Below are 26,430 nucleotides of genomic sequence, written 5' to 3'. Positions count from 1 at the left end.
GAATAGGTAGTTATAGTAGTGTAACACCTACTCCACAATCAAAACATCAAGATAAAATAGTAAGAAGAAGAAAAGAGAGAAGAAGGAGATAGAACATTGAAATCAAGGTCCAACTTCAAGGTGTAACATTAAACTAACCTTTCTTTACCCAAAACAAATAGGGTGTCCTAGCTAGGTTTGGGCTGGATTTCACATTCTCCCCCCCCCCCTTAAAATAATTTCGTCCTCGAAATTGGGGGAGAACATGGTTTCCAAAAGACAGGGGTACTTTCCTATTATCTTGACTTCCTTCTCCCAAAATTTCTCTTCCAGGGAAAACTTTTGTCCCACAACTTCTTCCAACAAAACTAGGGAAACTCAAATGGCAAGAATAAATCAAAACAATTTCATATGGCCTATATGCAATGCACCAGTAAGGAATAAATCAAAGCAATGCATATGGTATATATGCAATGCACAAGTAAGAATAGATCAAAAACAGGAGGTAAGGGCTAAGAATAATGTACCAGTTACGACATCTTGATTTGGTTCTAACTCGCTTCCAACATTGTTAACCACTTTATCGGCAGAAGGGGCTTGAACTGACTTCCTAGCTAAAGCAGCTCAACGACTTAGTTTGCGAAGGCAGAGACGGGCGGAATCTCCTGTCCGTTGGCAGAAATAACAGACAAGTTCTCTCTGTCCTATAGGTTGTACCGGCTCTAAAGATCTTTGATTCACTGGTCTCAGGTTTGCAACAATTTGATCAAGGTTTGCATTCCCAACACTTTGTCCCACAGTCCGAGGTTGATAAGTTGAGGTGGAATATGGTGCAGGCCTAGTGAACTTCTTGTCGATACTTTCAACATAGCCAGAACTTCTATTCGGCAGGGTTCTCAAGTGACTAAACTTCTCTATTTCAGTTTCTTCCACCTTCTTCGAATCCTGCACTATCTGAGCATAGCTCTCAATCAGTAAAATGGTAAGATATGCTCTGATTGAGGGTCTCAGTCCTTTGAAGAACTTCTTTGCTTTAGCTCTATTTGCCTTCAAGGATTTCGAAGCGAAGAAAAACAGTTCCTCAAAATTATGTTGATACTCAAGTACAGAAAGTTGACCTTGCGTAAGAGCCATGAACTCCGACTCTTTCACATCCTTCACTGACTCAGGGAAATAATTCATACAAAATGCTTCCTTAAATATTTCCCAAGAGATACCATCAGCATGCAACGCTTTAAGGATAGGACAGGTCGAGTTCCACCATGCATCAGCTTCGTGTTGAAGCTTCTGCTCGGCGAACAAGATCTTCTGCGCTTCAGAGCACTGCAAGTTTCTAAAAGCTTTCTATAATTCCCTTAGCCACTTATTAGGGAACAGAACATCTTCCGTTACTCCAAGAAACTCGGGACTTGCAGTTTCAGAAAACTTTCCATCAGTCGGGTATGAGGAGTTCCCGCATACCTTTCAACATCTAGCACAGTAGCATGATTAGGGTTCGCTTGGGCAGCAACACGGATCTCGTTGTGCATAGCCATAAACCCAGTCATCATCTGATTGAACTGTGCACTCTGCTGTTGCATCAAATTCCCTAAGAGATTTGCAACATCATGGATACTAACCATTCCAGGAGCACCGGATGGATTTCCGTTAGCTTGCCATTCGGAGCATTCTAATCTTCATCACCACCAGAAGACACTCCAACTTTAGGTATAACTCTTCTTCCATTCCAACTAGAGGAAACACCACGGTTCCTTCTTCCGACCATTCTGCTAAATTAGCAAAAGTCAGAAATCTATGAAATTTCATCCAAGGTGAAACTCACACTTCCAACATGTCAAACATACTTGATTTCAACTGCACATGCCATTAAAATCCAAACAATGCATCAAAATCAATATTTTCCCAAAACTGCCAAAACAGCAAAATCTGTCCTGCTTGAAAAACAACCTTAAAGGGATCACTTTCTCTATTTCAATTCCATTTCAAACACTTCCAACTTCAAGTTTGGCTCAGGGGAAAAGGTTATCTAAGGCTCCTAAGGTTCCAGGATTCTCAAGAGGCTTCAACGACAACTTACAACCTTCATTGATCAACAACACAAGTAAGACCTTCTCTTTCTTCTCTTTTCTTTCAAACTTCATTTACCATTGGTATGTTTTTCTTCAAAACTGAGAAATACTTGAGGCTAAGGTTAAAATAATGCCTATGGATATTTAGAAACATGTTCCCATTATTTTCCAAACAAGACCAAGCTTCAACCAAAAAGATTTCTCACACTTTGATTCAAAAACACTATTCACTTTACCAAATCCCAACTTAACAAACGCTTGTCCCATTTTCAAACCAAATTGAATTTTAACACCAAACCAATTCCCACAAGACTGATTTACTATGGGGAAGATACTCCCACTCTCCATTCGGTCAAAATCCGACTTTCCAAAAATCACAATACCTTGTCCATAAGAGGATTCCTTCTTCCAAAGTTGTTGAATTTTCATGTCAATAAAGCAAAATTGATGGGTTTTCTTCAAACAAATTATCCCAGCATGTTTATCCAAGTCTTATGAACACACTAGAATGTTCAAATCGAAATTTTGACAAAATCAAAATTTTTCGAAAAAATTACGAAAATGCCCTTCTTGTAGAAAATTTTCTAAACTCCAGGGGTTTCGATGGATCTTCTCCAAACAAACCTTCTTAGCATGTTAAACCAACTCTTATACACATGCTAACATGTCTAAATCGCAATTTCCATCGAAAACAAACTTTTCCAAAAATTTACCAAAATGCCCCTCTTCACCAAATATTGCATTGCTTAACATCCTTTACTCATGCAATGCAAAACTCAACTTGACTCTTCAAAGGAGTGAGTTCAAAAGAACCCAGCAAGGCAGTTATTCCATAAAACATAAGCCATATGAATACAAGCCATAACATGATGCAATATGATATGAAACGCTTGATGCAATTATGATTCTAACTGTATGAATGCTAGTCTCTAAGGTAGACATGCTTTAAGTCATAGCATCATACTTCTTTGGGTAGGTCCACTCACACCCTCAACCATTTAAGATATCTTGGGTTCCCTCAACCATTTAAGATATCTTGGGCAGTCAATTGGTAATGGGTCCTGAATCCCTCTCGGACATTCCTTGGTTGGGGATTTGGTCACCACTCTCTCACATCACCATTTGGTATAAGTATTGGTGCATGTCATGGTAAAGCCTAGCCCAATGCAAGTCATCTACTCAGTCGTATTGAGTCAGATCAGGATACGTCCATTCCTCCTCAACCATTTAAGATATCTTGGATCCTTTCCGATATCCTTCACACTAGAGTTAGCGTATTCCCTCTCGGACTACGGACTCATCAACCCTATTGGTCATCCACAAATAGTAGACAGGAAGCTCTCACGTCCCCTCATGGATCATTTCACCGGTCTTGAGTGCCCGTGAGCCCAAGTCTAGCCATTTGCAACCATACCAATAAATGACTCCCACAATGTGATTCATGACCTCTCACGGATCATTTCACCGGTCTTGAGTGCCTACAAATCCCCACTGCTACCTCGGGTCGTTCGTTCTCACCCTTCCGATTCGGGTCTAACACGACAAGGACATCCTAGCCACACCACTAGACAGTCCTATGTATGTCATCCAATAATCCGGGAAAGTGTCGATGGGCATCTTTGGAGAACATCCCATACTATTCCCTCTGATGTCCAAGGATAGAAGCGTCAAAAGGACACTCCCCAATCCCAAATTATACCTAAGCAATCACATGCTTATTTCCATCATATCATATATCAACGATACATCATCATATTGAAAGTTATGTCATAACATATCATGATCAAGTGTATAAGTAATGACAAAAATAAATAGACATGATAAACAAAGTAATTAAGCATGGTGCTACTATCATAAGGTACTACAATAGTCGTATGATGTCTAGAATCAACTAATAAGCTAAGTCTACTAAGTTGCCAACAACAGTGTAAAAGTCATACAGTCTATGTTATATGGCGATAACCGTCCTTACCTTAAGCTGTGATGATGATGATCCAAAAGTCACAAAAGAATGATCCAATGATGGTATTAAGACCCTAGACAAACATAAATGAAAGATTAGAGAAGAAATTGAGAAAATCGAAGGTCAAACGGGTCAAAACGGCGAAGAACACAGTTCAGCAGCATGCTTGGTCGATGCTCCTTGGTCGATGGGATCGACCAAGCAGAATCGACCAAGGACAATCTCGGGGCTGCATAGTGTATTTTGGTGATTTGGTCCGAAATCGGTCTTCCGGGGCTCGGATCGATTTGAAACTTGGAGGGATGGTTAATAACAGTATAAGAACACATCTAAGCAAGTAATTAACATCATCTAATGGTTTAATTAGAAACCCCCAACTTGGAATACTAAGTTCTAGAGACAAGAATCATAGCATAAATGAGAAATCAATGTAATTGAAAGGGAAGCTAGGGAATTAGTTGGGGAATGGGTTAGGAACAAGATTACAATCATTTGCAAGCTATTAATTAGACTGATCATACTCTACATTTTAGTTTAGGACAAGAAATCAAGTTGCTAAGCAAGGAATCATGGTAAGGCACATGGAATGATCAAAATGAAAGTGAGGTATAGCAAGAATGAAGGGAAATCAATGTAAATGGGAGGAGACACTCATGACAAGGTGTTTGCAAGGTTGCAGCACCTTGGCCATGGTCTCAACAGTAAGAATAAGAAGAGGAGTGAGTAGGATAAAGAGCAAGAGAGAGAGTCATACGTTAGGAGTTGATATTGGAGGCAAGAGATAGTGATTTACAATGATTAGAGTAGAATATCCTTCACCAATATCAAGGAGGAGCTTTGGGGAACCTTCTCCACGTTCTCAGGTGTTGCAATAGGGTTCAAAAACACGAGGCTAGCATAAATAGGGTGTGGAATATTCCAAAGGAATCATTAACTCGAATCTGGGCAGCCTTGGTCGATGGGATCGACCAAGCAGGAATTACCAAGCATAGTCCAGCAGAAAAAATCAGCAATAGTTCAGTAACTTCGGACAGGGATTCGGAGGGCTATACGGAGTCAAATTGAGTGGGGTTTTCTTATACAAGTCAATCAAGAAGTCTAGTTTCAGGAAATACCTTCGGATCATGCACGAGAGTTCATTAGCTACTTCAACTAGTTCACCCCTCTTCGATGCGCAGATTTTCACTAAACACTGACAATGCTTCCCAGTGTGGAGCACCATCATCAAAATCCATGGGTTTCGGGTCAAACACCATGTCTTCGATAAAGAGGGCCCACAAGGACTTCTTCCTTCAGCTAAGGACATTGGATCTACCCTAAGGAAAAGGTCGGACATGACCTCCTAAGGCTTTCAAAGATAGCAACATTGAAATCAAGGTCCGACTTCAAGGTCTAACATTAAACAAGCCTTTCTTCATCCTAAAACAAATAGGGTGTCCTAGCTAGGTTTGGGATGGATTTCACAGATAGAGTGGGAGATGGGACAAGGGTTAGTGCTTTCAACATACTCTCAGGCCTTAGACAAACTTGAGACCTTCCTCGAAGAATTCAGCCGAGTCAAAATGACCAAGAAGGAGAAAGTCATCCACAAGGACGCTCGAACAGATCCCGATCAAGAACATCGACCTCCAGTCATGGTAGGTTCGGGCAAGTACCATGTCATCTAGGACAAACCAATAAGGACAGAATCGGCTATTCAGAGGGTAGTAGAGGTGGAGAGAAAATTAGAGGACCGAGATCATGACGAGGACTTTGACGTGGTTGATCGAGAACCCTTCTTGTCACATCCACCCAGCCGGTACCCTATCTAGCATACACGAGTGTGTGATCCACAACCCCGAAGATCAAGTTTAAGGCGATCATATCCATATAGCATAATAATATTATCAAAAGCAAGAACAAAACATTGTATTCAAGTAACTTAAGAAACAATTTAGAAAGGATCACAAAAGGATTATAAAATATATCAGAGTGCGGAATTACAAGATACCAATCAAAAGATAACTGTAGAGTATAGTGGAAATATACACTACAACAAAGCGGAAGGTAGATCGAAACTCTAAAGTATAGTCTAAACTATTATAGTTCAAATAAAATCTAGAAGAATAAAGAGTGAACTAGTCAAATTCTTCCATAGGCTCATCTTCTTCTTCAGTCTTCACTTCTTCGCCTTAGGATTGTGCTCTTGTAACTTTGGACCAGCTTCTATCTCACGATCCCATTGGCGAATAAGATGATGCTGGCTACTGTCAATAGGAGCCATTAGTGTGGTCCACACCAGTGTACCGGTCGCACCATTGGTCATAACCTTCTCTAATGACTTCTGTAGTTGTACCATGTGGGGAAGGGTCCTCCGTACTGATGCACATGACTTCTTCCGTTCTTGCAAAAGCATCTAAAAATATATACCCCGAAGGGTAAGCTAAAAAGAACTTAGCAAATAGTTCAATCATAGTAGACATCTATACACACAATCCAAAGCAAACATAAATGCAATGACATGAGACAATGAATGTAGGTATGCTTCTAACTTTATATATGCTGGTCTCTATTGGCAGACACGCAATAAGATAAATCACCATACTCCTCTGGGTGGGTCTCAAATCACTCTTCCCTCAACCTTCCCGGTCTTTTGGGTTCTCTGTTGGTAATTGGGTCAATGCATCATTTCCAGACATTTCATGGCTGGGGTTTAAGTCAACACTATCATTCACCACCATTGGTATGAGTATTGGCATGTGCCAGGGTTAATCTTAGCCCAATACAAGTTATTTACCGAGTCACATCTACTTTAGGGTTAGATACTTCCATTCCTCGCTTCTCGTGATCCTTTCCGGTACCTTTCCCCCTAGAGTCTGTAACATCCAGCCCTATTCTAACCCTGACCCTAACTCGGATCCACTGTTGTATTTAGGCCCGAAGACCCGAAGCGGTGGTAGAAGAGACTTGTGGACCCTTCTGATTGATAACTGTGATGTGGAGACCGAGCCCATGGACATTGACGATGATACCCCTTGCTTGAATGCATTGTCAATGTTTAAGGAAAGTTTGCGCATCGGAGAAGATTGATTTATTTTAAGTACTTAATGACCTCCCATGCACAATCCAAAGGTATTCCCCGAAACTAGACTTCTTGATTGAATCGTAGAAGAAAACCTCACTCAATTTGACCTTGTATAGCCTTTCAAAACCCCACTTGAAGTTGCTGAACTAAAGACCATCGACCAAAGTTTCCCAGTCAGCCAAGTTAATGATTCCATGGAATATTCTCTTTTCTAATTATTATAACCTTGAGCCTTGAGCCCTATTGCAATCATTTTCACTCCTGAAAACGTGGGGGGAGCTTCCCAAAGCAACTCCTAGGCATATGTGAAGGATACTCCACGAAAAGCACATTGTTTATCATTGATTCTTGCCTCCATCTTCAACAACAAGGTATGAATCATCATTCCACTCTCTATTCGACCTTTTTCTATTCTTTTCTATTCCTCTCTTGCTGTTGAGACATTGGAGATGGTGCTACAACCTTGCAACCATCACTCCAAGTGTCCACTCATGCTTAACCTATGATTTCCTTAGCCATCTATTGATGTATGCCCCCATCTCAAGCCTAGCATATGTATTCCTTGATTTTCCTCTTAACATCATGCCATTTTGTACAAAACTGAGTTGTATGGTATGCTATGTTCATGTTTATCACTATCATATGATTCCAATCGAATTTCTATAAATTCCCCTAGCTATTGCATGCTATTTCTAGGTCAATGCAATCAATCCCAATTCATGCCATGATGCTTGTCTCTTGAACTTGATAGCTCAAATTGGGGCTTTCTATTTAGACCATTGGATTATGTTATTTTCTTGATTTATAGTGTCCTCATACTGTTCTTAAGCATTCCTCCAAGTTTCAGATTGATCCGAACCCCGGAAAACCAATTTCGGATGAAAACCCCCAAAATCCATTATTCTGTCCCGAAGAGATTTTTGGTCGATCCTCTTTGGTCGATGCCATCGACCAAAGACCATCGACCAAAGTTGTTGCTGACAGCAACTTTAGCCAGTTTTGACCCATTTCACATCCGATCTTCCCCATTTCTTCTCTAACTTATTATTGATGTTTGTTTAGGGTTTTAACAATTCTTTTGGACCATTTCTTGGTATTCTCAATTCATCATCAACTCAACCTAAGGTAAGGATGGTTATCTCCATAAACAATATAGGCCATCAACTTATGAATTGTGTTCTTACTTAAAGAATAGAATCTCTTGATTACTTTTTAATTATCATAAGACTATCATACATGTGTTAGTACGGTAGTATCGAAATTCTGATACTCTTGTCATGTTAAGTTATTATTCTTGATTACTTATGTCTATGATGATTCATTTCAATATCATGATTTAATTTTTATTATGAAGATATATTGGATGCATGAGAAATGATGAACTTGGATATGTGATTGCCTACGTATAACTTGGGATTGGGGAGTGTCCTATTGACACTTCTGTCCTTGGGCATCGGAGGGGATAGTATGGGATGTTCTCCGACGGTGCCTATCGACACTTTCCCGGGTTATTGGATGACATACATAGGATTGTCTAGTTGGGTGGCTAGGATTGTCCTTGTCGTGTCAGACCCGAATCGGAAGGGCATTGAGACCGAACGACCCATGGTAGTGTATGGTTTGATGGGCGCTCTAGGCCGGTAACCAATCCGATAGGGGACATAAACCATGCTACGGATATCCGAGAGGGGCCATTTATTGGTAGGGTTGCAAATAGCTAGACTTGGGCTCACGGGCGCTCAAGACTGGTAACCAATCCGTGAGAGGACGTGAGAGCTTCCCGTTTACTAATTGTGGATGACCAATAGGGTTGATGAGTCCATAATCTGGGATTACGCTGACTCTAGTGTGAAAGATATCGGAAATGATCGCCGGGGGTGAGGAATGGATGTATTTGGATTTGACTTGATACGATTGAGTAGATGAGTTGCATTGGGCTAGGCTTTACTGTGACATGCGCAAATACTTATACCAAACGGTGATGTGAGAGAGCGGTGACTGATTCCCCTACCATGGTTTTTGAGATGACTTTACCTAACTTCCCTGGCAGACCCAAGATATCTTGTATGATTTGAGGGGGAGTGACTAACAACCCAAAGAAGTATGGTGCTATGACTTAAAGCATGTCTACCATAGAGACTAGCATTCATAGAGTTAGAATCATATTTGCATCATATGTTTCATATCATATTGCATTATGTTATGTTATGTATATGTATGATTTTAATTATGGAATAACTACCTTGCAGAGTTCTTTGAACTCATTCCTTTCTTACAAATGTTTTTAGATTATCCTACAGGTACCAAAGATTATGATGGCACCCCCTTTGAGACGAACTTTGATCCCACATACTAGCCTCCGGGTGGTATCTTCGGTGAAGATCAGAGTGTTGGTGCTGAGGAGGATTTGTCACATCCACCCAGCCGGTACCCTATCTGGCATACCCCAATGTGTGATCCACAGTCCACAAGATCCAGTAGTTAGTGAAATCATCCTCCCACATTCACAACAATATAATCAAGAACAAGACTAAATCAATGTTAATAATATTATTCAAATGAATCATAGATAAGTAACGAGATAATCATCAGAGTGCGGAAAAGATACCAATAGATATATAAATCAAAAGTAGAGTGAGGCAGAATCTCACTCCACGAGTACAACATAATGTAGTTCGAAAATCAAATGGGATTACAACTGATTCTAAAGACAAGAAAGAAAGATATAATCTAACTAAACTAGAGTCTTTTCTACTTTATAAAGGATGTCCTCATAAACGTAGACTTCATCGATGATGCTCAGACTCTCCCACTCCACAGTAGGGCTAATCCTGGTAATAAGAGAGACCACTCGAGGGATCCTCAAAGTAATCTTCGTAATCGCCAACACTTTGTGTATGGTACGCTTCTTCATCTTGCGCTTCCTCATATTGCGCTTCATAGCCATCAAAACCTGTAGAATAGTCTAACAAAAGATATTGTACAAAAGGAGTGAGTTTCAAAAGAAACTTAGCAAGGCAAGTTATTCCATAATAGCATAAATAACATAGTATCACAAACAAAGCAATAAGTGATATGATATGAGACAACAATGCATGTATGAGTCTAACTCTATGTATGTTGGTCTCTATAGGCAGACATGCTTTAAGTCATAGCACCATACTTCTTTGGGTAGGTCTCATCACACAACGCCGGTTGGTAGTGGGTCCTTCATCCATCTTGGACAATCCATGGTTAGGGGTTAAGTCACCTCTCTCTCACATCACCGTTTGGTCTAAGTATTGGCGCATGTCAAGGTAAAGCCTAGCCCAATGCAAGTCTTCTACTTAGTTACATCAACTCAGATCCAAATACATCCATTCCTTGCCCCTGGTGAACCTTTCCAGTATCCTTCACACTAGAGTCAGCGTATCCGACTCTCTCAAATACGGACTCATCAACCCTATAGGTCATCCACATATAGTAAACAGGAAGCTCTCATGAATCCCCATTGCTACCACGGGTCGTTCGGTCTCAATACCCTTCCGAATCGGGTCTGATATAACAAGGGTGTAACCTAGCCAAACACTGCTAGACAAGTCCTAGGTATGAAAGCCAATAATCCGGGAAAGCATCAAAGGGCAACATTGGAAATATCCCATACTACTCCCAATGAGGTCCAAGGACAGAAATGTCAAAAGGACATTCCCCAATCCCAAATCATACCTAAGCATTCACAATCATAATTCAGTCATATCATCCACGACAAATATCTCATCATATTAAAGAGTATAATAAGACAAGATTAAATAAATAAGAAAACAAACATGAGTAAGTATTCATACATAATCAAGTACATAAAGTAAATAAGGAAATAAGATTCTAATGTACTTGCAGCATTCATATCATAATAGAAACTAACATAATAGTAGCAAATCTAAGTAGTTCCCAATTTAGAAACTAAATCTATGCAAATCTATGTTAATATGGTAACAACTTTCCTTACCTTAAATAGATTAGAAAGTATTCTGGATGGACAAGAGGATGAATCCAAAGTTAGCAAATAAACCCTAGAATAGCATCACACAATCATTAGGAAGTAGTCCTAAAAGAATAAGCATGAATCGAATCAAATCGAACGAAGAAAATAGATTTTGCTGTTGCGGGTTGATTGGCTGGGTTGAGTGCTCCAGTCAACCAGGCAATCTGCCCAAGAGCAAATCCGAGAATAAAAATAGAATCTTGATCCGAAACCTATGCTACACAAACCGAAATGCGACAAAACTTGGAGGGATTGTCTAACAAAGTAGTCTAAGACTAAAAAGCATAATTTAGACATCAAACCACCATTAAAACATTACTTACTAATTTAGAACCATAGTTTCTATTTTGGTAAAAATCATAGTTTTCATTGGAAACATGCTATGAATGAAAGAGATGAACTAGAGATGATTAGATCTCATTCTAGTACAAGAACACAGTAGATCAGAGGTATGAATAATCATAGAGAAGCATCTATAATGCTAGAATGAATCAAAATAGGAAATATTATCATAGTTTAAGAAGAAATCATAAGAATCATGTCAAGAATGAATGAGATGATCTTAGCACAAGAGAATGAAAAGAGATTGTAAAGATATGATTACAAGGTTGCAGCATCTTCATCATAATCTCAGTTCAGAGATGAGAGTGATCATGGAAAGAATAAATCATTAACATAAAAGATAGATTACTAACCTTTAATTGAAGAACAAGAGAGAGAGTTTGCAAGATTGCAAGATTAGGTCTTCTTCTTCACTCTTGGAGGCTTGGAGATGGTTTCCCTTCGTTCTCTAAGTGTTATGGAAGCTAGGGATACTAAAATCACGAAGTCATGGGGTATATATAGCAAGATTCTCAAAACAGAAGATTCTGTTCGAGTTCAGCAAGTCTGGGTCGATTGGCTGGGTAGCATTGGCTAGTCGACCCAAGCACTCGACCCAGGCTGACAGCAAGGCCAAAAATAGGGATTTGAGGGTCTTCCACTACTCGGAATCAAACGAAATTTTAAACACATATTCTATAACATACCTAGCATAGAAAAATGGCTTTAAATCATATCCCACCAAGCTCTAAGGTCATCAACTAATCTTCTATTCATCAAGGTGCAATCTCTTCTCTATATCCAACACTGTCTTCAAGTATGGGGCATCATCTTCAATCTCGATAGGTTCGGAGTTGAACACTATATGTTCTACCAATATGGCCCATAGTTGACTTTCACTTCTACTTCGGGTCTTCGGACCTACAATCAAAGAGTATCCGGGTTAAGGTTAGGGCCAGGTTTCACAGGATTACTAATCGCACCAGGGTTAGCCCCACGATAGTGCGGGAGCGGCAGAGCTGGGCTTTCTTCATCCACACCATTGAGGAGACCATCATTAGGACAGAAGAAACCCTAGCCTAGTGCCCCATTTCCCTGGTCTATTTATGGAACCATTGGACATGTAATTAACTTGTTTTGGATTATCTTGTGATACTTGGAATTGTAATTAACTTAATCATACTTCATTTCCGCTGCTTTGAGAGGGTGATTATCATACATTCTCTCACCTTTATGATCACATTTATACCTTGATATTATCTGCTTTTCCGCACTCTGATTTATTGAATCTTATCTTATTCATGATATTTAGTATTAGTTGCTTTTACCTTGATTATTATTGTTCATGATTATGTTATCATGTATGTGGGAGGCATGGTCCCTCGATTCTTGATCCTTGGACTATGGATCACATTCCCGGGTATGCCAGATGGGGTTTTGGCTGGGTGGATGTGACTGAGTCACAGTCTCCTTCCCGGCTATGTAGACTCTTAACCCTATTGGTCATCCACACATAATAAACGAGAAGCTCTTGTGTCCCCTCATGCTTCTCACCTTCTTGGGTGCCCACGAGCCCAAGTTTATTATATGCAACCCTACCAATAAATGGCCCCCACAATGTGATTTATGTTCTCTCATGAGTTGGTTATCAGTCTTGAGCGCCCACAAATCCCCATTGCTACCACGGGTCACTCGGTCTCAATATCCCTTTAGGTAGGGTCATATATGACAGGGTTTTCCTAGCCAAACACTGCTAGAGATGCCCTAATGTCAACCAGTAATCAAGGAAAGCACCAAGGGGCACCATAGGAATGCATCCCATACCACCTCCACTGGTATCCAATGATAGAAATGCCAAAAGGACATTCCCCATTCCCAAATCACAACCTAGGCAATCACATCATGATTCCATACATATATCAAAGCAAGATCCATTTGGAATCCAATCGTTCCCATTCATAATAAATATGTAAATCACATTAAGAATAGCATACTGTAATTAAATAATTAAAACAATATAGAAAAGAATCTAAAACAGTAGCTATCATATGCAAACCAAATCAAACAACAAATAGAATGCAATATGTCAATTGTGAGTGCACGTAATCACCTTGTACCCAACTTCATAATCCTCAAGTAAGAGATCAGAGAGCAAGTCCCAAATCACCTAAACCACCTTAAACAAACATGTATAGATGATAAGGAACCAATTCTAAAGATCAGAGACGAAACGGAGACAAACGAAGCAAAGTTGCTGTCAGCAACACCCTTGGTCAATGGTATCGACCAAGCAAGATCGACCAAGCATACCATGTACAGATAGTAACTTCCAACTTTGGTCAGAAACTTGCCGAAACACATCGGAACACTCCAAAACTAATAGGAAAATTCTAAAACAACATACTAAGACTATCTATGAAGATCTAATTGTCAAACAAGGCAATTGGAATAGAATTCCAACAATTCACCTATTAGGTTAAAACAGTGGATTCTCAGGGGAAGGCTAGAATGAATGGGAATTCATTCTAAAGGATGGAAAATAGTAGTTCATACATAGGAAACTACCAAGGAACAGGTCTAACACATATTAGAATAGAAAAACTACAGTAAAAGTAAGTCATGGCATTATGCTAGATCAAAAATATAGAAAAACACCATATGGCTTCAAGGAGAACATAGAGTTAATGGGGATTCACTCTAAGATTAAGAAGATCAGACGTTGGGTCATTACAGTACCTTCCTCACAATCAAAACAACTAGAAGATACAGTAGGGAGAATAGATTAATGGAGTAAAAGATTGAATACTAACCTTGTAGAAGAGAAATCAAAGGAGGAACCTTGCTTGGATTCTTAGGGATCTTCCTAGGCCTAAGGAGGAGGCTCTAGGGTTCTTCCCACATTCTCCAATAGTTAAGAGGCAAAGTGTTTAGGTTTAGACAGAGGTTGCATATATATAGAGATCTAAAATCCAAAAATTCCAAAATTAGAACAATTTTGTCCGGAGCTACCTTGGTCGATGGTATCAACCAGGGGAGGATCAACCAAGCAGTCCCCCTTTGCCAACTTGCTAAATTTTGGATCTTCGAGGTCAAAACCAACACTTGGATCCTCAACCAACTTAAGGAAGGGTCTAACCTGACTTCCTAGGACCTTCCAAAGATGTCAACACTGTACTCACGGTCCAACTTCCAGGTCAAACATCATTCTAATTACTTCTTCATCCAAGACGAACAAGGTCTTCGGATTAGGGTTAGGTGGGATTTCACACTTCTCGGATGAAATAATGAACATGCCTCTCCCGATCAACTTCATAATGCCAACCTTCACCTCATTCGAGGGAAAGACCAACCTAAAAGAGCACATATATAAAATCCAGCCCTATCCTATCCCTGACCCTAACCCGGATCCATTGTTGTTTATTGGTCTGAAGACCCAAAGCGGTGGTAGAAGAGACTTGTGGACCCTTTTGATTGATAATTTTGAATCGGAGTCCGAGCCCATGGACATTGACGATGATACTCTTTTCTTGAGTACATTGTCGGTGTTTGGTGAAAATCTGCGAATCGAAGAAGAGTGATTTAGTTGAAGTACCTAATGGACTCCCGTGCAAAATCCGAAAGTATTTCCCGAAACTAGACTTCTTGATTGAATTGTAGAAGCAAACCCCACTAAATTTGAACTTGTGTAGCCCTCCAAATCCCTGTTCAAAGTGGCTGAACTAATTCTGGATTCTCTATTAAAACCTGTTTCGGTCGATCCTCCTTGGTCGATACCATCGACCAAAGTTTCCCAGACACGAAGTTAATGATTCTTTGGAATATTCCCTATTCTATTTATACTAGACTCATGTTTTGAGCCCTATTCTAATCATTATCACTCCTGAGAACGTGGGGAGGCTTCCCAAAGCACCTCCTTGGCATTGGTGAGGAAGATTCCACCCAAATCATTGTCAATCATTGTTCCTTGCCTCCATCAACAACTACAAGGATTGATTCATCACTCTCACTCTCTATTCTATTCTTTTCTACTCTTTTCTACTCCTTCTATTGCTATTGAAACCTTGGAGATGGTGCTACAACCTTGCAACCATCACTCCAAGTGTTCACTCTTGCTTGAAATATGATTTTCTCCCTTGTCCATTGATGCCATGCTCTAATTTCAAACCTTGCATATGCATTCCTTGATTTTCTTCTTAACTTCATGCTTTCTTATCATGAACTGAGGTATATAGTGTGCTATGTCTATGTTTAAGGCTAGCATATGATCCTAATTCAATTCCTATAAGTTTCCCTAACTAGCAAATGCAATCGATTTCAATCCATGCTATGATTATTGTCTATTGAACTTAGTAGCTCAATTTGGGGCTTTCTATTTAGACCATTAGATTATGTTAGTTCCTTGATTTGTAGTGTTCTCATACTATTCTTAAGCATCCCTCCAAGTTCTGGATCGATCCGAGCTTCCCAAAGCACCTCCTTGGCATTGGTGACGAAGATTTCACCCAAATCATTGTCAATCATTGTTCCTTGCCTCCATCAACAACTACAAGGTATGATTCATCACTCTCACTCTCTATTCTATTTCTACTCTTTTCTACTCCTTCTATTTTTGTTGAAACCTTGGAGATGGTGCTGCAACCTTGCAACCATCACTCCAAGGGTTCACTCTTGCTTAAACTATGATTCTCTCCTTTGTCCATTGATGCCATGCTCTCATTTCAAGCCTTGCATATGCATTCCTTGATTTTCTTCTTAACTTCATGCTTTCTTGTACAAAACTAAAGTATATAGTGTGCTATGTCTATATTTAAGGCTAGCATATGATCCTAATTCAATTCCTATAAGTTCCCCTAGCTAATGCATGCCTTTCCAATGCAAATGCAATTGATTTCAATCCATGCTATGATTCTTGTCTATTGAACTTAGTAGCTCAATTTGGGGCTTTCTATTTAGACCATTAGATTATGTTAATTTCTTGATTTGTAGTGTTCTCATACTGTTCTTAAGCATCCCTCCTGGTTCCAGATCGATCCGAGCCCCGGAACACCAATTCCGGACCAAAATCCCCAAAACCCATTATGCAGTCCCTAGACTATTTTGGTCGATCATCCTTGGTCGATGCCATCGACCAAGAGCATCGACCAAACTTGTTGCTGATAGCAACTTCAACCAGTTTTGACCCGTTCAACATCCGATCTTCCCGATTTCTTCTCTAATCTCTTATTTATGTTTGTTTAGGGTCTTAACACTACTCTTGGATCATTCTTTGGTAACTCTTGATTTGTCATCAACTCAACATAAGGTAAGGATGGTTATCTCCTTAAACACATAGGCTATGTACTTATGTTTTGGTGCTTTTACTTAGTGGACATAGCCTCTTAATTGCTTTTGAATATCATAGGACTGCTATACATGTTTTAGAATAGTAGTATTGTGGTTTCATATACTCTTGTCATAATGATTTATTATTCTTGTTACTTGTATTTATGATGGATCATTTCGATGTTATGATTTAACTTTTATCATGATGATGTATCAAATGTATGAGATATGATGGATTTGAGTATGTGATTGCTTAGGTATAACTTGGGATTGGGAAGTGTCCTATTGACGCTTCTGTCCTTGGGCATCGGAGGGAATAGTATGGGATGTTCTCCGAAGGTGCCTATCGACACTTTCCCGGGTTATTGGATGACATACATAGGATTGTCTAGTTGTGTGGCTAGGATTTTCCTTGTCGTGTCAGACCCGAATCGGAAGGGCATTGAGATTGAACGACCCATGGTAGTGTATGGTTTGATGGGCGCTTAAGACCGGTAACCAACCCGGGGGAGGACATAAACCATGCTATGGATATCCGAAAGGGACCATTTATTGGTAGGGTTGCAAATAGCTAGACTTGGGCTCACGGGCGCTCGAAGATCGGTGGGTCATATCCGTGAGAGGACGTGAGAGCTTCCCGTCTACTATTTGTGGATGACCAATAGGGTTGATGAGTCCGGTGGGTAATATCTGTGACTCTAGTGTGAAGGATACCAGAAAGGATCGCCCGGGGTGAGGAATGGACATATCCGGATCTGACTTGATACGACTGAGTAGATGAGTTGCATTGGGTTAGGCTTTACCTTGACATGCGCCAATACTTAGACCAAATGGTGATGTGAGAGAGCGGTGACCGAAAACCTAACCATGGATTTGTCCGAGGAGGGATGCAGGACCCACTTTCCATCGGCTTGAGTGATTGAGACCTACCCAAAAAAGTATGGTTCTATGACTTAAAGCATGTCTACCATAGAGACTAGCATTCATAGAGTTAGAATCATATTTGCATCATATGTTTCATATCATATTGCATCATGTTATGATTTGTACGTATATGGTTATGAATTATGGAATAACTGCTTTGCTGAGTTCTTTTGAGCTCATTCCTTTTGTGAAAATGTTGTTAGATCTTCCTGCAGGTGTTGAAGACTTTGATGGCGCACTCTACGAGACGGACTTTCATCCCTCTTACTACCCTCCGGGTGGTAGCTGCGGTGAAGATCAGAGTTTTGGTGTCGAAGAGGATTATTTTACGCACCAGGGTTAGCCCCACTATGGTGAGGGAGCGGCCGTTCTGGGCTTCTTCGTCCACACTTTTGAAGAGACAATCATTAAGATAGAAGAAACCCTTGCTTAGTGCCCCATTTCCCTAGATCTTTGTTAAACATTTGGGATATGTAATTAACTTTCTTTGAGTTACTCTTTAAACATGGGATTGTAACTTAACTTGATTTTACTACTTTTCTGCTGCCATTGAGAGAGTGACTTTCACTCATTTTCTCATTTTTATGTTTATACTTATACACTTTGTATCATTTATTTCCGCACTCTGATTATCTGTTCTTATCTTATTCATGATATCTGTTATTTATTGTTTTTACCTTGATTATCATTGTTCATGATTGTGTTATCATGTATGTGGGAGGCATGGTCCCTCTATGCTTGATCCTTGGACTGTGGATCACATTCCCAGGTATGCCAGATAGGGTACTGGCTGGGTGGATGTGACACTCTTGATATCATTTATTTCCGCACTCTGATTGTTTGTTCATATCTTATTCATGATATCTGTTATTTATCACTTTTGCCTTGATTATCATTGTTTATGATTGTGTTATAGCATATGTGGGAGGCATGGTCCCTCGATGCTTGATCCTTGGACTGTGGATCACATTATCGGGTATGCCAGATAGGGTACCGGCTGGGTGGATGTGACATAAGAGTTTGAAATACTTCTTCACCTAGAAGGAGCTGAACATGAGACAAAGAAGGTGGTTGGAATTAGTCTCTGACTATGATTGTGTCATCCAGTATCACCCAGGTAAAGCAAATATAGTTGCGGATGCTCTTAGTAGGAAAGGTCAACACACAACGCAAACCAATCTTTGACGCGTCGGTGTAGACTGTCAAACCGCTGTAACTATCAGGTATAGTCAAAACCGGGGCACTTGTCAATCTATCCTTCAATTCTTTGAAATTCTTCTCACACACGTCAGACCAAACAAACTTCTCTTCCTTCCTAGTTAGCTTAGTCATGGGAGCAGCCAACCTAGAAAAGTTCTCAATAAACCTTCTGTAGTACCCTGCCAAACCAAGGAAACTTCTTATTTCCGTCACAGTCTTCGGTCTTTCCCAAATAGCAACTGCTTGTATCGTTTTGGGATCAACATGAATACCTTCAGCAGAAACCACATGGCCGAGGAATACTACTCTCTTGAGCCAGAAATCACACTTGCTAAATTTAGCATAAAGCTTCTTTTCTCTCATTCTTTGCAAGGTGAAATCTAGATGCCTTGCATGCTCTTCTTCATTCTTTGAGTAAATCAAAATGTCATTGATGAAAACTATCACAAATTTATCAAGTACATCATGAAATACTCGGTTCATGAGGTCCATGAACACAACAAGAGCATTAGTTAAACCAAAAGGCATAATTCGAAACTCATAATGACCATACCTTGTTCTATAAGCCGTCTTGAAAATATCACTTGACTTCACTTTCAACTGGTGATATCACATCTTAAATCAATCTTTGAGAACATTGCTGCACCCTTCAACTAATCAAAAAGATCATCAATTATGGGCAGCTGGTATCTATTCTTAATAATCAGCTTGTTCAAGTCACGGTAATCTATGCACAAACGCATACTACCATCCTTCTTCTTGACAAACAAGACCGGGGCTCCCCAAGGTGATACACTAGGTTGACTAAAACTTCTATCTAAGAGTTCTTTTAACTGCTTTTGCAATTCTTCCAACTTGGTAGGAGCCATTCTATATGAAGCCTTAGATACTGGGGCAGCACTAGGGATTAAATCAATTGAAAATTCCACTTCTCTATCAGGTGGTACACCTGACAGATCCTCTGGAAACACATCAGCGAAGTCACATACAACACTAACTTCCTTTACCTTCTTTCCTTCCTTAACCTTTCCTTCAGATGGCATCCCTTCCACTAATGCATAGACTTGCATCAGTGCGGACAATGACTTCTTACCAATTCTTCCTTTCTAACCTTGGAATTCAAAATTTGAACTTCCACTAATCCGAAATTGAATTCTCTTTGAAGAACAAAGAATTACAACATTATGGGTAGTCAACCAATCAATACCCAAAATGATATCAAAATCCTTCATATCCAAAAGTACTAGATTGGCTTCCAAATTCTTCCCACCAATCAAAATAAGACACTTAACTAATCCTTTATCTAGTTTCACAACAGGTCCAGTAGGGGTACAAATGAATAAACAACTAGATAAATTCTCAGGTGCTAAGTCAGTCTTCTTGATAAATGCAGATGATATGAATGAATGAGAAGCACCCATATCAAAAAGACAAATGCAGGAATAGAGGCAACAATTAAAGTACCTTTAACCACTTCATGATTTGCATCCTTTTCAGTACGGAAATACTGAATACTCTTCCAGAAGGAGGGACAGGAGTACTCTTCACTGCAGAGCCGAATTGTTGAACTGGCCTCTTAGGATAGGCATGACCAAAGTGACCAGTTTGCTTATAGTAGAAGCAAACAGGTTTACTAGGTCCAAATGAACAGGTGCAACTGGAGGCTTCTAATCCAAAGGCCTAGGAATAGAATTCACGGGCCTAGCATTTGCATTAATTGGCCTAGCAATCACATTCATCGGGTGTCGATTCCCACCGAACTGACTAAACTGGCCTAGTTGCTGAAATCCAGAGCTCTGACCTACACTCCTAGGTTGAAAAGCAGGAGTAGGGTATGGCGTAGGTCTCACAAAGTGTCGATCAGTACGATCCGCAAATCCAGGATTCCTTGGCTGCCAGGGTCTTTGCACTATAGCATTCTCTTTCTCAGTTTCTTCTAGCTTCTTGGCATTCTGCACCACCTGGGAATAACTTTCAATAGGCTAAATCGTGAGATATGCCCTGATTGCAAGTCGCAATCCCTTGAAGAATTTCTTTGCTTTGGCAATGTCAAGCTTCAAGGAGTCAGGAGCAAAGAAGTGAAGTTCTTCAAACTTCTGCTGGTACTCCAACACAGACAGAGATCCTTGCGTAAGAGCCATGAATTCAGCTTCCTTCGCATCCTTCACTGCTTTGGGGAAATAGTTCTTGCAAAAAGCTTCCTTGAACAAATCCCACTGCACAACGCCAGCATGCAAACCTTCCAAAACAGGCCGGGTGGAAGTCCAGCAAGCGTCAGCTTCATGCTGCAGCTTCTGCTCAGCAAACAAAATTTTTTAGGCTTCAGTACATTGCAGGTGTCAAAAAGCTTTTTCCAACTCATGTAGCCATTTGTTATGAAACAAGATATCCTTGGATACTCCGGTGAAGTTGGGAACTTGCATTTTCAGAAAACTCTCCATCAAACGGGTATGAGGAGTTCCGGCTAATCCTCCTGCATTCAGAACTGCGGCATGAGGAGTTCTGTTGGCACCGGCACGAGTCTCATTGTGCAGAGTCGTGAAACCCATCAACATCTGATTGAACTAGGCTACTTGCTGCTGCATCATATTGCCCATAATGTTGGCAATATCCCGAAAGCTTCCGACATTTGGGGCACCAAGTACATCAGGTGTACGTTGGTCACCAGTGTTGGTCTGCTGATCATGACCACCGATTGGTATCTCGTCACTTCCGTGACCACTGGATTCACCACGCCCACTTCTTAACGTAACCATTCTGCAAAAACCGAAATGTCAAAAACACCGGATTTCGAAGTTTCGACAAAATCCACAAGTCCAAATGATTAAGAATCTTAAATCATGCTTAAATACATCCATTTAGTCATCAAACAATCAACCATGGGACAAAAATCACATTTTTTCAAAATTCAACAGCAAATGGAGCTACTGGGTCCATTGGTCGAGTGGTCCAGTCGACCAATGCTTACAGCACGCGAATTTTAGGGTTTTAAGTGCCAAAATCCCATTCAAACTCATTCCAAACTTTGCCAACTTGAGAGGGAGCGCTAGGGAAGAAGTGCTAAGGTCCTTCTAAGTGACTTCCAAGTAGTATGGTGCTTCAACAACAACACTACAACACTCATTTATCTTCACACAAGGTAAATCTTCATATTCCCTTTCAATTTCATCTTCTCATGCTTGCATTTCATCAAAATCCATGATTTACTTGTGTCTATTGCAAGAAATCATGCTTAGGAACACTTAGAAACATGCTCCACAAGTTTTTAGCACAATGCCAAGCTTAAACAACAAGTTCTAACACAATCTTGCACTTTCACATCGCTTTCGTAACCGAAATCATTAACTTTAGAAATATTTCGATTTCTCACAAACCGCTTGGAGTTTTCGCACGAAATCAAATGCTACATGCTCAAAATGATATTGTGAATGTGTTGTAATTTGATTCTACCAATTTCAAAAATTTCAAAAATCCAATTTTGACCTAAATCTCAAAATTCCCAAATTCCATCTTGCTGAATTTTCAACTTTAGACCGAGATTTTGATCGATTTTCTTCAAAGAAACACTATAGCCAAGCAATTCCAAGTATTGTGCACATGCTAGTATGTTCAATTCGTATTTTCCCCAAAATTTTCAATTTTGATGAAAATTACGAAAATGCCCTTCTGGCAGATTTTTCGAAACAATACTAACAAGCAATGCCTTTTTTGTCTTTTCCACAGACATCACACCATGCAGAGAGGTGGATGAGGTCGAGGCAGGATAGTGGGTGCTAGGCAAGGTAGAGGTCAAGTTCCAGCTCAGCCTAGAGCAGAGGTATTACGGCTTGACAGATTCAATACGCCACAGGTAGAGTTCCTGTACGAGGCATACTTCGAGTACTGCCACATAGAGTATTGGCGGCTTCTTCACTTGCGAGAGCTGAGAGTATTCAGGATTCGACAGAGGTTCGATACCCTAGGGTGGACTCATCTCCTTCCGGCGGACTTGCCCGTCTACCCGGATCTAGTGAGGTAGTTCTTCAATAACCTCACGTCTGTCAAGGAGGCCAGAGGATGTCACATCCTCCCAGCCGGTACCCTAACTGGCATACCCGAGAGTGTGATCCACAGCCCCGAAGATCAAGTATCGAGAAAATCATCCTCCCACATATACAATAACATAATCATAAACAGAAATAAATCAAGGTTTAATATTATAAACAAGGTTCAAAACAAGAAATGAACAATCAGTATAATCAGAGTGCGGAAAGATACCAGATATCCAATGATATCAAAAAGGAGTGAAGTGAGGTGGAAACTCACTTTACCAAAATAGCGGAATGTAGTATGAAAATCAAAAGGGATTACAACTGAAACAAATGTACTAAGAAATAAACTAAGATCAAGCGTCTTCAAGTTTATAGATAACGTCTTCATAAGTATGGACTTCATCAATCCAATGAATCTGCTCTAACTCTATGCCGTTCTCAAAAGTAGTACGCAGCTTGATCCACCGGGGGATCATCAAAGTAATCTTGATCGTTGCCAGCACTTTGCGTGTAATACGCTTCATCAAGTTGTGCTTCGCTGTACTACTCGTCATAATATTTTGTACCTGCAGGATAATCTAACAAAAAGAAATATACAACAAGAATGAGTTTCGAAGAAACTTAGTAAGGTAGTTAATCCATAACATCATAGATAACATGTGGCAAAACATAACATGATGCAATGCAGTATGAAACAAGTAATGTATGTATGCATCTAACTCTATGTATGCTGGTCTCTATGGCAGACATGCTTTAAGTCATAGCACCGTACTTCTTAAGGAAAGTCCGCTCACACCCTCAACCATAAAAGATATCTTGGGTTCCCTCACCCATTTAAGGTATCTTGGGCAGCCGGTTGGTAATGGGTCCTGCATCCCTCAGGACAAACCATGGCAGGGGGTTAAGTCAACACACTCTCTCACAACCATTTGGCATAAGTACTGGCGCATGTCAAGGAAAAGCCTAGCCCAATGCAAGTCATCTACTCAGTTACATCAACTCAGGTCCAGATACTTCCATTCCTCGCCCCGGGCAATCCTTTCCGGTATCCTTTCCACTAGAGTCACGGATATTACTCACCGGACTCATCAACCCTATTGATTATCCACATATGGTAAATGGGAAGCTCTCATGTCCCCTCACGGATCATTTCTCCGGTCTTGAACGCCCATGAGCCCAAGTCTAGCCATATGCAACCCTCCAATAAATGGCCCCCACAATGTGATTCCCGTCCTCTCACGGATCATTTCACCGGTCTTGAGCGCCCGTGAATCCCCATTGCTACCACGGGTCGTTCGATCTCAATACCCTTCCGAATCGGGTCTGATATAACAGGGGTGTATCCTAGCCAAACACCACTAGACATCCCTAGGTATGACAATCATTGATTCGGGAAAGCGTCGATGGGCAACCCCGGAAACATCCCATACTATTTCCGATAATGTCCAAGGACAGAAGTGTCAAAAGGACACTTCCCAATCCCAAACCAAACTTAAGCAAACACATTCTTAGATCAGTCATGACATACACAACCAATAGTTCATCATATAAAAGAGAATGTAAAAGCAACATCGGATTAAGCAGTAATAAGTAATTCATATAACATAAATAATGAAAAAATGATATAAGCAAGTGCTACTGTTCCCACAGTAGGAGATCAGAATTAAATTATAATAACAGTAAGTAATCTCATAGTTCCACAAAGTAGAAACCAGAGAACAAGCAATCTATGTAGTTAAGGAATCAACTGTCCTTACCTTCTAACTTGAATGGAATCTTAAAGAATCAAGTATGATCTTGACTAAACCTGAGAAGACAGTCCTAAACAAGTGCACACAACATGTTAGGAAAGATGCATAAAGGAAAAGATCATAAATCAATCGAAACAGACCAAGATTGAGGTTGCTGTACTCATTGGTCGATTGATTGGTCTGCTGGGCCAGTCGACCAATGCAGACAGTGGCCTGCAAGAATCCAAATTTTGAGAATCCAAAACCGAATTCGATGGTTCAAAAGGGTACAATTAAGAGGGGAATTATCATGGTAGTATTCTAGGGTATAGAGGATATCAAATCATAACTCAAAACAAGTTCTCAAGTTACAACCTAGAAATCATGAGGTTAACCTAATTAGGTTGAACATAGTTTAGGAGGGAAAAATAGAAAGATTAAAGATAATGAACTAGGATATGAAAGAATTCAGATCTAGTAAAGAAAACATAATAATTGGGTTAACATGATCAACAAGGGGATTCCTTGGTTTGATCTAAGAAAATTAGGGTTTCACCCTTTTGGCTCCCTGGACAATAATTGTGAGATCTGGATGAACAAAGACAAATCAAAACAGGAAAAATATAGATGATTAAGTTTTAGGTTAACACAAGGTCACCCAAAAAGGATTTCCCTTTCACAAGGTAGGTTACCAAAAGTTCTCCAGACAATCACACAGGTTAGGGTTTTCAAAGGATTAGGGTTAGGTTTTCAAGAATTCAATAGGTAGGGTTTAAGAACATGATGATGATCATGAGTCTTAAAGAATATGGTGAGATCAGAGAATTGATGATTACAAGAATGCTTCATCACCTTTCTGATCTCAATGAAAAACAGAATATGAGAAAGAAAATCAAAGATATAAGAGAGAGTGAGTGAAATCATACCTTTACCGTAGAAAGATGAAGAATTCTTCAAGTCTTTGTAACAGATCACCAAAGAATGCAAGGGAATGGGTTAGATTAGGGTTCTAACTCGTTCCAGAGGCTTAGGAGGCAGAGGAGGCGGAGTATTCCCGAGATTAGACTTAAATAGAAGAAACAGGATTCAAATTTCAAAAACAGAACAAGGCGAGGCCAACGACCAAGAGCAACCAACAAACAACAACCAAACAGGAAGAACCAAACAACCAAACACAAGGGCACACCCAGAGGACAACCAGGAGTAGAAAGCCGAATCAAAAGAGACCACCCAAGACCACAACAACCAACCACCGGGCAGCCACCAGGGACACAGCACAACACCAGGATCCAACCAGCCACAAGTCCAACAGAAATGGCCCAAAGATGACCGCCTACGGGCGGACCACAAAAAAGGGCCGGATAGGGTCGGGCTGGCCAAAGGACAGTGTCCCGGACCATTCTCAAGAGCAGGGCATGGATACAGAGACCCGCCACAGGACACCGGCACAACCAGGTGCCAGCACACCCACCCAAACCACCAAGGGGTACCCACCGGAACCAAGGGGAGGAATCACGCCCCCGATCAAGTAGGAACAAATAGCACTAGTACAAAATAACAAAAGCAAGAACAACGTATCAAATAAAATAATAAAAGCAAGAAAGGACCGAGGGATCACAAAGGACAGAGAGCGGAAAAGAACCAAAAAAAAAGATCAACAGGGAAATGAGGTGGAACCCCACAACAGGCGGAAGGTAGATCGAATAAAAAAGGGACAACCGACCCAAAATGAAAAGGGAACAAACAACACCGACAACCAAAAAAAATAATAAAGGAATGACAACCCCAGCCCGGAAAGTCCAACAA

This window comes from Hakea prostrata, chromosome 8 (assembly GCF_041222555.1).
Source record: "Hakea prostrata isolate BN-2017 chromosome 8, UWA_Hpros_2, whole genome shotgun sequence".
NCBI classification, from domain to species: domain Eukaryota; kingdom Viridiplantae; phylum Streptophyta; class Magnoliopsida; order Proteales; family Proteaceae; genus Hakea; species Hakea prostrata.
This window is presented reverse-complemented; position numbering follows the sequence as displayed.